A 10,978-nucleotide genomic window follows, 5' to 3' on the forward strand; every position below is an offset into this window, starting at 1 on the left:
GCAAAACATTACATTGAGTTAGAACTGCGGAATGTGAGTGATTAATTTCAGTGAGTGTGAAGTTTGCAGCGTGAACTGCAAAGCTGGGCGTTGTGATCGCACGAGTCAGATATTGTCCATTCTCTCTTGTGACACAGGCTATTTTTTCCAACACCTGTGAAGGAAAGTTTGCTTTGTGAAGCAACGAACCCTGGCGTGTAATGCCGGGCATTTCAATTTCCAGTTGCGAACATGTGCCGACGTCGTTTTACCACACTGTTTAGAAATGGGGCACTTTACGCACGATCTAGAGGTTCCTTACGTTGAAGATCAAAATTTCCGAGCAGGTGTTGGAAAAAAATAATTACTCCAGTGAAAAACGTTATATTTTCGTGACCAATATACCTATTAGACTATTTTAAAATAGGGTGGTATTTATGTTCCTGGTACAAGGATTAAGCATCAATTTTGACCGTACCAAAATATGGAATAAAGCCCCTTCTCACTCGAGCTTCGGCAAAATATTCAGACCGTATTCCGCAGGAGAAAAAAAATATTTACCAAGTATGAAACGGTCAAATACTACAGAATATATGGCTCGCGATTTTTTCTGGGAAAAGAGAAATGAAAAATGATATAAAGTCTTTAACATACATGCGCTGCGTGTACACGAATAAAGATGGCGCATTAAATATATAAATGTATAATGTGCGCGAAAATCGTGTGGCTCTTTTTTTAAACGGGTCTTGCACGCGATCTCTTTCACGTTATAAATTCAATAGGCATCTGAACGTAACTGCTGGCGGTAGATATTGGGGAATGGACTGTGCACAGAGCGCCGTATTTTTTCCCCACTCTGCAAGATGTATGAAAGGTATATCATGTATAAAAAAAAAAAACGGTTGAGTATTCGTGGCGATATTAAATCGAAATTTATACTCAATGACTAGTTATTTCTTTCAATACTCATTTGTCGGGCTGTGGTACCAATCGAATAAGAGATAAAAGTCCAAGTACCAACGTCCCATTAGCCGTCGGTACGTGTCAAATGTTAAATAATGAAGGATATTTTGTAAGGGGTGATCAAGAGTTCTCCCCAGCGTGATCAAACACCGTTGCACTCTTCATCATGAGAGAACCGATCGAATCACAGCTTGGCAATTCAAACTAGTTTTGTATCTGATATTATGTAAATCTACGAATAGCGAGACAATATATAGTTGAAACGCGGTCAATTATATATATTGTAACGTTCTATGACGTTGCAAAAATTAATAATGATCCGTGAGCTTATGTAATGAGACAAATTAAAGGCACAAATAAAATTTTGTGAAAAAGCTTTAATAGCAGAGAACGTGTTTCTAGTTTAAAGTCTGAAACAAGATTGCTTTTACAGTGATGTTGGTTGACGCAGCAACCTTATTCTTTTTAAAGACACAAGAGGTTTACAAACTTCTTTTATCTATGATGACTACTAGATCATTAAAAGGGGGCAAGACGGGTGATTTCACCCTTTGTAACAATATATTACATTACGCAATATCACACAAAAACCTTATAAACAATCAAAATAACAAAAGCAACCTATTGGAGCTCCTTCAAGAAGGCCTGAAAACGAAAAGTGGGCTTACATTCCATTTTAATAAGGAAATAAATCAAATCAAAGAAAAAAAAAAAACTAATGCATTATCGATCGACAAAAAAGAAAAACGCTCAGGTTAATTTATGAAGGTTGATTTTTTAAATTTCTCAGTGCGCAAAAATTACGTACATATTCTTTCCTCTTATGAATCATTACAAAATCATCAAATTTGGGTGTCGATGATATTCTGGTTCGCGGTTTTTTTTTTTTTTTTGCTATCTCAAAGACTGGATCTACTTACACGCCTAATTTTTGATTGAACTTTCAGATACAAAATCCATTAACAAATTCCGAACTACATATGAAATGCAACACATCAGCATGAAAATAAGAAATCCGATTTAAAACATTTAAAAAATCTTACTTTCACTCTAAGTTTGTGTAAGAATGTTTTAATAAAATTCGATTTTTTCGGATTTTGAATCCTATAATACAACGTGCGGAATTCCATCGCGATGCTCGTCTATAAATAACCTATGTGACTTAGAGGAGAAGTCCTTAAAATACGTCACAGGATACGTCATAGAGTACGTCGAAATGACGGCATATGCGCTCCCAAATTAGCACATCGTTGAGCATATAGCTGCGGACGTAGAAGCTCAAATGCAGATTCGGAATTATTTTACGGTGACATACACGCGTCTTTCGGACGTCTGTATGAGTTCTGCAAGCGCCGGAATTTTCAATAGGGACGCTCAACCTGCTAAGTTTCATTATTTCCTCTCATTATAAATGGCGTGTTGCCTGGACAGAAAATCTTTATTCCAGCACAGGAGCTTTAAGTCAATGCAGGGGTTTTATTGTGATAGCTTATCGTTTATTATCACAGTGAAACAACGGTACAAGTAATAAAGTTCAATATTGTTGGGTTAGGTAATATTTGTACACCCATTTTCTGGTTACATAATCTCGATAATTGTAAAACGAAACGGGTAAATAAACGCGTGATAAACTGATTTATCAGTCTATTCTACATGTACCGATGAAAAATCATCCGTAGGATAAAGGGATTGTTGAAAAATGGTGTGAGAAAACATTCACAAGGTGAAAAGTACCAAAGGGCAACTATGAAATATTTCAAAAGGATTGCCTGAAAAAGTTCATTTATATTAGCAAAACTAGATTTCAATACACTCCAAATAATGATTATTTAGTTTTTGTCTATGAAACAGGTAAAAATTAATTTCGAGGGTATGCTATCTGTGCAAAAAAGGTGCCCTAAGCATTTATCAGTATACTACGTGTCTTGAAAACATCAAGTTCAATCACTTCACTGAAAGGAATTTTTAGTTCCGCTCACCGCTCAGTCCTTAACTATTTTCATTTTTTACCGTAATCGAAAAATATAGTTCTAGGTAGAAAATGAAAATTAGTTTTCTAGCTGTTACCGGAAAGTCTAGTATCCGTTACTATTCTTTCTCATTACGATCACTGTTACTAGATTTTCTTGTAACTGTTGCGAAAATATAATGCTTGCGCAACAATAAATTGACGTTAAAGCTTTATTTGACTAAAAAAGTAGAGTAAACCGAAGAAACTGATTTTGCGTTGCAATTACCAAAAAGGATCGACGATAGCGCAAAATGGTTACGTGTACCTTGTTTTTCGTAATTCCAACAATATTCAAACAGTTTTATTTAACGATACTTGTTTTACTGAATTTTTCCAGTTATTATAACAAATGAAATTTTTTTCAGTGTTACATCGTTATTTTAATGTATAACACAAGTGACGAAATTTCAATATAAGGCCCCAGGATAGATTCTTTAGTGAAGAATTTTTTTTTCAATCATATCGGAGAACTGCCGCTTCGCTTCATACGGAAGGAGAATCCTTCAGTCCACGTCAGGTAGGAACACGTGTAAACGACCTCCATGCTCTGAAATTCCACACTCTTTGGTTTTGTACCGCCGTTGTGACGTTGTGCAAGAAACCAGTCGGCACTAACAGATTAATTGTTGAAATTTTAGTGCTAACAATTGCGTTGAACAAAATGCAGTAAATCATCGTGCATGTGTTTTTCAAGAGGTACGGCAATTTACAAACATGTGAAACTTTTTTTAAACGGAATTTTAGAGAAAGTTGTTGGGGTTAAAAAGATTAAACGTATCATCGTGAACAATGCATGGGAATTTGGGACGTATTTTATAGGGATTTTATTAACATATATTTTATACGTATAGGTACACTGATTCTGACAAAAAGATGCGATTATTTTGCCAGAGCGACTGAATCCGATGGCGTAATTATGAATAAGTATGCTGAATCCGAAATTGAAATTCGGTTGAGGCGATGAAAAATTTATTTGCATAGAGAACAATTCCAACAAAGAGTTGTTGAGCTCTGAAAAATTAGTCGTTCTTAAAATGTTAGTATTTACCTAAGATATTTAAATAATTATACCTCGGTGCCTCGTTTTCATCCCTTGACGAAATCTTAACTTCACAAGCTGATTTACTAATACGTCTTGAGAGAACTCTGTGTTTTCATTTGACCAGTATTTAAATTCATAATTAGTTTAATTAGTTAAATTTATAAGTATAATTTCCTGCTCTGAAATTTTATTTCAATTACAATGATCGATTTAGACGTGAAAAAGTGATTACTCGAGGAAATATTTCGACTATCACAAAGACAGCTGGTTGGTACGCAACCACATGCTCGCATTGATTTATAAAACACCCGTGGAAACGTATTTTTAAACTGCAAACCAAAATAAAACTGTGTGCTTTAAACACCGATATTTTGCAGATGTTTGTACTAAATTTGAAATTGTGCAGATCATGCTCAACAACTCCGACAGACGGATTGAGAGGGCTTATTGTTAGCCCTAGTCGCGATGGCCAGAATATACGTATACCAGTGATAAACAAAATTGTAATTAGTTCATTATATATCACAAATATAATTTGTAGTAGAGGCGCCGATAAAATACAAGTTATATTCGTAATCTGTAATATTATACTCACAGGGTAAACCATAAAAAAATCCAAGTACCAAATCTTACCTAATTCTAGGTATAATCAAAAATTTACACACCTATCCAATGATTAATCGTTTTTGAATTAAAGCCGGTTAAATTTGGTAGATGTAAGTCACCATATTCAGTCAGCCGTTTTGAATTTCATAATTCGAAGGCTCAATTTGAAATCAGTGACCCTCAAAACCATAATGCGGATTTTATTCTTACAAAATTCGTCAAACTTGATATTTTGAGTACTTTATCTAGTGTTAGTGTTAGCAACAAGCCAACTGTGCACCACCGGCACTGTTCTACTTCAGTTTACAATTGCAAAACCACAGTTTTTACACGGCACCAACTCGAAAACGGCTTATAGTCGATAGGTGTTGATAAAAAAAATTCAATCATAGAGATAGACACGGTATCTGCTGGTAAGGTTTGGCACCTTTTCTATGCACGACGTATTCGCATATTAGTATCGAAAAAACATACAATTTGTAATTGAAATGAATAATTATAATTACAAATTGTAAGTTTGCAGTACCCAATACTGATCTATGTAACCTATTATCTTGTTACTGGTTGCTGAACAGATCTTGACCATAGTAACCCAGCGTTAACACCATTTGATCCGGAGATTGGCGAAATCTGGCAACCCAAGTTATCCAACAGTGCGATACATTTTACGTATCTGTAATTAGCCTGTGAGAAGTGCGAAACAACAGACTACCGATTAACGATGTGGCAAAAAGGAGGATTTCATCGCAAAATAACGGCCGCACAATTTTAGAAAACTGGAAATGCCTCGGTTGGTTTCATCGTTTTTGCGAAATGCACAGCGGCCTACGTGACGAAGAGTCGCATAATCGCGAGCGGACTGTACGCGGGTTATAAGAGCTCCGAGACGAGTTATAGCCTCGGTGTCAGTCAGCTACATACCCTATATCCATTACTTGGTCGCTGCAACGGCGTACGCGCTGAAAATTTGTAAAAAGACCTGTTTCTACCAAGAATATAACGGGGAGGGTATCGTATGTACGGGGAAAATATTATTTTCTTGAATAATTATTCCCCTACGAAGACCTTACGTTAAATTAATTAATGCCAAATTCTATCAACTGTGCATTTCAAGGTAGACATAAAAATCAAGCATTCTCTGCGAATTGTGTCAGATATTTAAATTAGATTGTTAGAAAAATGCCTTCGTTACGTTTACATACAAGAGGATTGTGCGATTAACTGTAGACTTCGATTACTTGTTTTCCCAATCCATAGAGCAATACAACCTTTCAATTAACCATTTTTCCAAACCTATATATCAATGACTGTTTTACTCAATTAATCGATAAAGCAGCCGTTTCAATCAACCCATTTTTCGACGCTTTGAATCACCAAAATCTACGATTAATCAAATAGCTTTAATTTAGAGCAAGTATCCATTGGAGGATATAAATTGGACAAAAAAATATTGTATAAAATTGATTTCTCATTGAGAGACATGAAAAATAAATGGTAAATTGTGATACGAGTGCGGAAAGTGAGTGATTTCCGATGAGTGTGAAGTTTACGGCGTGAGCCGCAAACGCGAGTGTTGCAATCGCACGATAGTATAGTGTAAACAAAGTATGAGCCGAGGCGAACGCAGTAATCACACGAGTCAGATATAGCCCATTCGCATACGTATCACAGAGGAATTATTCCAACAGCCGTAGAGGAAAGTTTTATTTGCGAAGCAACGAAGGTTTCACCGAAAACGCGTACAATCGGGCTCAGGTAACTTACGCTCAATGATACAGTGTGGAAAATTGAGTTGTTCGAAAGCGTGCACGCACCAAAGTAAGCCCTAGTGTGTAAAATGAAGCATTTCGGCAGTGCGCATGCCCAAGCCGCGAACGTTGTTTTACCGCACTGTTTGTAAACGGAGGATGCTTTATCACGCATCCGTTAATACATTTATCACATATTTTCGTGAAAAATATCTGCATGTGAAATGTATCCCATCTTTATCTACTCATCCATTCCGCGTGCCAGTTACTCTTAGGAAGCCGAAGCATATGGTACTTAAAACTATCGTAATATAAAATACTCAGTAAGGTGTAGGAGTGATATAATAGATACGTCTGTGCAGCCTAACATTATCTACACACATGCGCACATGCAAATAGCAATTGCACAAGATAACGAAATTTTATTAGCGGCGCTTGTAGTGCACGTATGCCTATGCTGATGTAAGTATTCATACGTAATGCATGTACGTAATGCGTCAAAGCTAAGTTATGTCAAACAAAGTTTCGCACGTATTCGTTATTGCTGCGGTGAGATTATTATTTACAGTTTGATAATGTTTAATCAATAATTGTTTCAAACATATTGCAATACGTTATGAAATATACGTATTATGCATATATTATATATATAATATAATGTACTTGATACAACTATGGCAATTGACACGAGCACTGCGGGGTTTCATTAAACGAATTACCATAGTTAATCGTATGAATACTTTATGCCTATAATAACGAGAAAAGTTAGACGACAAAGTATCAACGACTTATCAGCTGTTGTTAATAATCATTACTGGCATTACTTATTAATTTTTTATGTCGTTTATCAGAACCAAATGTAGGCCGATCACATAAATGCGAAGCGAATGCTTTTCAGCAAAAGATCCTGTTGAAAAACTTTTATTCTTATTCCTGCTTTACGAGAATTGAAAGTTTCATATGACTAACATTTGAGTCGATTGTGATCGATTTACGTAAATTGTGGTCAATTTTTGTAGGCTTCGTTGGTCTTTCTTTGTTTTGCATTTAAACAGGATGAGGTTAAATTGATAAGTACACAACGCGTGAATATCGCTGTGGACCGTGAAGAGCTTAAATTGACATTGTTGTAATTGACGGTTTCATGATAATGAGTCAAAAATGACGTTTGCATGTGATATGCTGACGTCGCTGTAGCAGTTCCTGACCTGGTTAAGGAGGAATCGGCCGGACCGTCTGAATAAAAAGTTAGGAAAAGAGAAAGAACCATTCACAGCAAACGCGAATAATTCAAGCTAAATGAATGTCAACAATCTGAGAAAATATTTTATAGTCAATTAATGTTAATTAAAAATGATTAAACTCTGCTCCTTTCGATCAGAGTCGAATATTTTTATGCTCATTTTAATCGCTGGCCAAATCCAGACAAACTGTCTGAAAAACAACCAAGAAATCACACATCGTAGCATCTTCGTAACTCTCAAATTTAATTGTTGACGAATATTTGTTTCATCGTCTTTGCATAATTTTATTTTTAATTACTCTGGATAAAACAATTTGTAAAATCTTTTTCAGGCGATCGCTGGAGATATCTATAGTGGACAAAATAAGATTAGAAACATTGGAATCGGATTAAAAACACTAAAATTTAATTATTTTGAACGTTCTAATCATAAAACCTTCGTCTGCTTCATGAAAGAATGATGCCAGAAAACGTATTCGTGTAATTAGCGATAATTCATACATACACAAAAACTCATTTCTTGGTGTTATCTTCGCATGGAAACAAAAAGTTTTCGAATACGTTTGTTCGACATTGCAATTTGGCATCAGTGCTGCGTAGGCTTTGATAATAGTCAACATAACTGCTATTTTACTCGATCGACTATCAATAAGACTGACTAAAGGATTCTCGTAACTTGTGCGGATTTGCATTTTACGTAATGCAAAAAAAAAAAAAAAAAACGAGCATGGTTGAATCGTATCGATATGCAACCAATCTGGTTAGCAAGTCGCCGTAATTCTGACGAATATAAAATATGCGTGTATGATTTTATAAAATTTTTGTATCGCGATAACGCTGCATAAACAAAAATCTGGACCAGACTTTACTTTTACAAGTGTTTTTTTAAGTATGTCACGGTTCTGCGTCTGCAGATAAATGGAGTGTAAGTTATTACGAAGGAACGATTGCCCTGCCGATTTACAGATCCTGCCTGTCAATTAGTGTTACATTGGCTGGTGACACCAATCGTTGAACTTATCAGTGCCCCATTAGTTACAATTAAATAGCGTTTAAATTGAATTGCCAGTGCCTACGTGCAGAAACGTGCGAAGCTAATAAAACGAAATCATGCATGACATGTTACTCCTTTTGACCTTGATATTTCAGAAGGAACGTCGAGATGATCGCCATTTATTGGGTCATCACTCTTGCGGGTTTTCAGATCGGAATAGTACTCGCCCGCATAGTCATGAAACATAACGGGGAGTCTAAAATAGAAACAGATCTAAAAATATTGCGGTTTTTTCCTTCGATTTACGTATTGACATCTTGATTAATACGATTCCGCTAATTCAATTGGCATCAAGTACGTTAAACCATGGTTTGCAGGGAAAATACACGTCTAATGATACATGTTTGTAGATGTATTCATTCCCCGCGTAAATATAAATTTTCAGCTGTCATAAACTAAACAAATTTTTTTATCTCTTGTGAGCCTAAATGAAAAAACTATACCGCTCCAATCGGTTGGTTGTTACAGACCTCGGTATAGTTTTCACGCGTTATTTCCATCGTACAAATAAATGTGGATCATTTTTTTTCGGCTGATATTGAATTACCTTTAATCAGGTGTTGGTATTACCAGCCATAGACTCATAGAGCTAGACAGCGTGGTCTGTGCACCGAGTTGAAGCCGTAATTAGAAATTTAGAAGGAGTTAGTAGAATTTATAGAAAAGGAGAGAGAACAGCCGCAGTTCGGTAAATCCCTCATAACTTCCGCGATTATTTGAATTTCAATGTAAGATTTACACAGAACATTCTCAACACTACCGGCTTTCCGAAGATTGAAAACAAACCGATTTTCAAAAACACCTACTTCAAAGTAGCTGTTTAATTGTGTGTTTCCTTGCTGTTTGTACAGGTGAATCGAATGTGATTAAGTGAGGGGGCGGTTGACACGTTCAGATTTCTTCTTGAAGTTATGACCGGTGATTTTTGAGAAAAGGCTAGTATATAAACGAAAGAATTACAACCGAACAGGAATTTTTAAAAGTATCAGGGTCAAGTTAATTTGGTTTTTACATTATGACGATATCCCTAATTGATCCGCTATTTCCCTTCAATGCAGCGTATTTTTGCAATTAAAAACGCGAGGGTACAGACAAAGTGCTGAATAGTATATTGTGTTACAATTGCGGAAAGTGAGCGATTTACGAGAAATATGAAGTTTGCGACGTAAGCTGAAAAGGCGAGTGCTGCGTTCACACAAATTCCAGTGCGAAGTTGACAGCACGAGACTAATGTAAATGCAATATGAGCCAAGGCGAGCGCTGCAATTACACGAGTTAACAAGCGACTTTAATATTCGGATACTTATTTCATTACCATAGCACCTTGCACAATGTTTTTATTTCTTGCAGAAAATATGCGTCAAAGAGTTGGCTGTTCCATGTGTTTTGATCCGAGTATTATTACGCGAGGACTATTCGTCATATTTTTAATATCTATTACTGTTCTACAAAGTATATTTCAGTCGACCTGAAATCGCAAGAATCAAATGTTTTGTCTGGTAAGAAGCAAGCTCATTTTTTACAAAAAGTTGACGAAAATCGAATCAAAATAAACGTTCAAAGTATAACGAATAGCCGCTCCATAATGATACTCGGTTGAGAATTCAGATATAGCTCGTTGTTTGACGGATAGTATCTAAAAGAAAATAAAACGGGGCATTTATGACGGATTTTATTTTTTATTTTATTGTGTAAAACCGGAAATATCTGTCCAATTTGATAAAACAATTGGAGATACATGTATAGTCTTTTTTCGAAAATATGGGATTCAGAAAAAGAAATGTGTATTCACTTTTATCAATATCTTTTTTTTCCAGAGTTGTGTTAATATTGATTTCAAAAGTTCAATCGGTACGTTTTAAAAATTCATAATTCGCTAACGAATTAAAGTGAAAACCTGAAAAAATCGTGAACTCTCTTTGGTAAGCAGGTTGAATGAAAAAAAAAAATAGCAAAATAACAAATTTAATGATTCTAAGTTGTCGAATTTTAAACATAATACTCTATTCAGTCAACGGTGAAATTGAGCTCTATGAGCATCGAAAAGCATTGAATGGTAGCAAACTGACCTCTGAATCTCAACTGGATCCCATATGAATCCCATATGAGTATACGTGTAGTGTATATGTATTTAAAAATTCTGAATTATTAATGTGTTTTTGAAATTTCAACTCCATGGCCATGATCATACTTATGCGTAATTTAATTATATACACCATAGCGCACATTGAAATCAATTCTTATGGATTGCTATTAATTTTTCTATTAATTACAGACGAAGTATTAGATGATACATACCGATATAACGGGTATCGTATTTTTCTGGTAGAGA

General features: G+C 35.5%; 1 protein-coding gene across 2 annotated transcripts in view; it reads left to right on the forward strand.

Annotated features, from left to right (window-relative positions):
• Nucleotides 1-10,978, forward strand: part of LOC124302516 (DDB1- and CUL4-associated factor 7) — a 44,503-nt gene that overhangs the window by 30,331 nt on the left and 3,194 nt on the right. The window lies entirely within an intron of this gene.

This window comes from Neodiprion virginianus, chromosome 4 (assembly GCF_021901495.1).
Source record: "Neodiprion virginianus isolate iyNeoVirg1 chromosome 4, iyNeoVirg1.1, whole genome shotgun sequence".
Taxonomy (NCBI): Eukaryota; Metazoa; Arthropoda; class Insecta; order Hymenoptera; family Diprionidae; genus Neodiprion; species Neodiprion virginianus.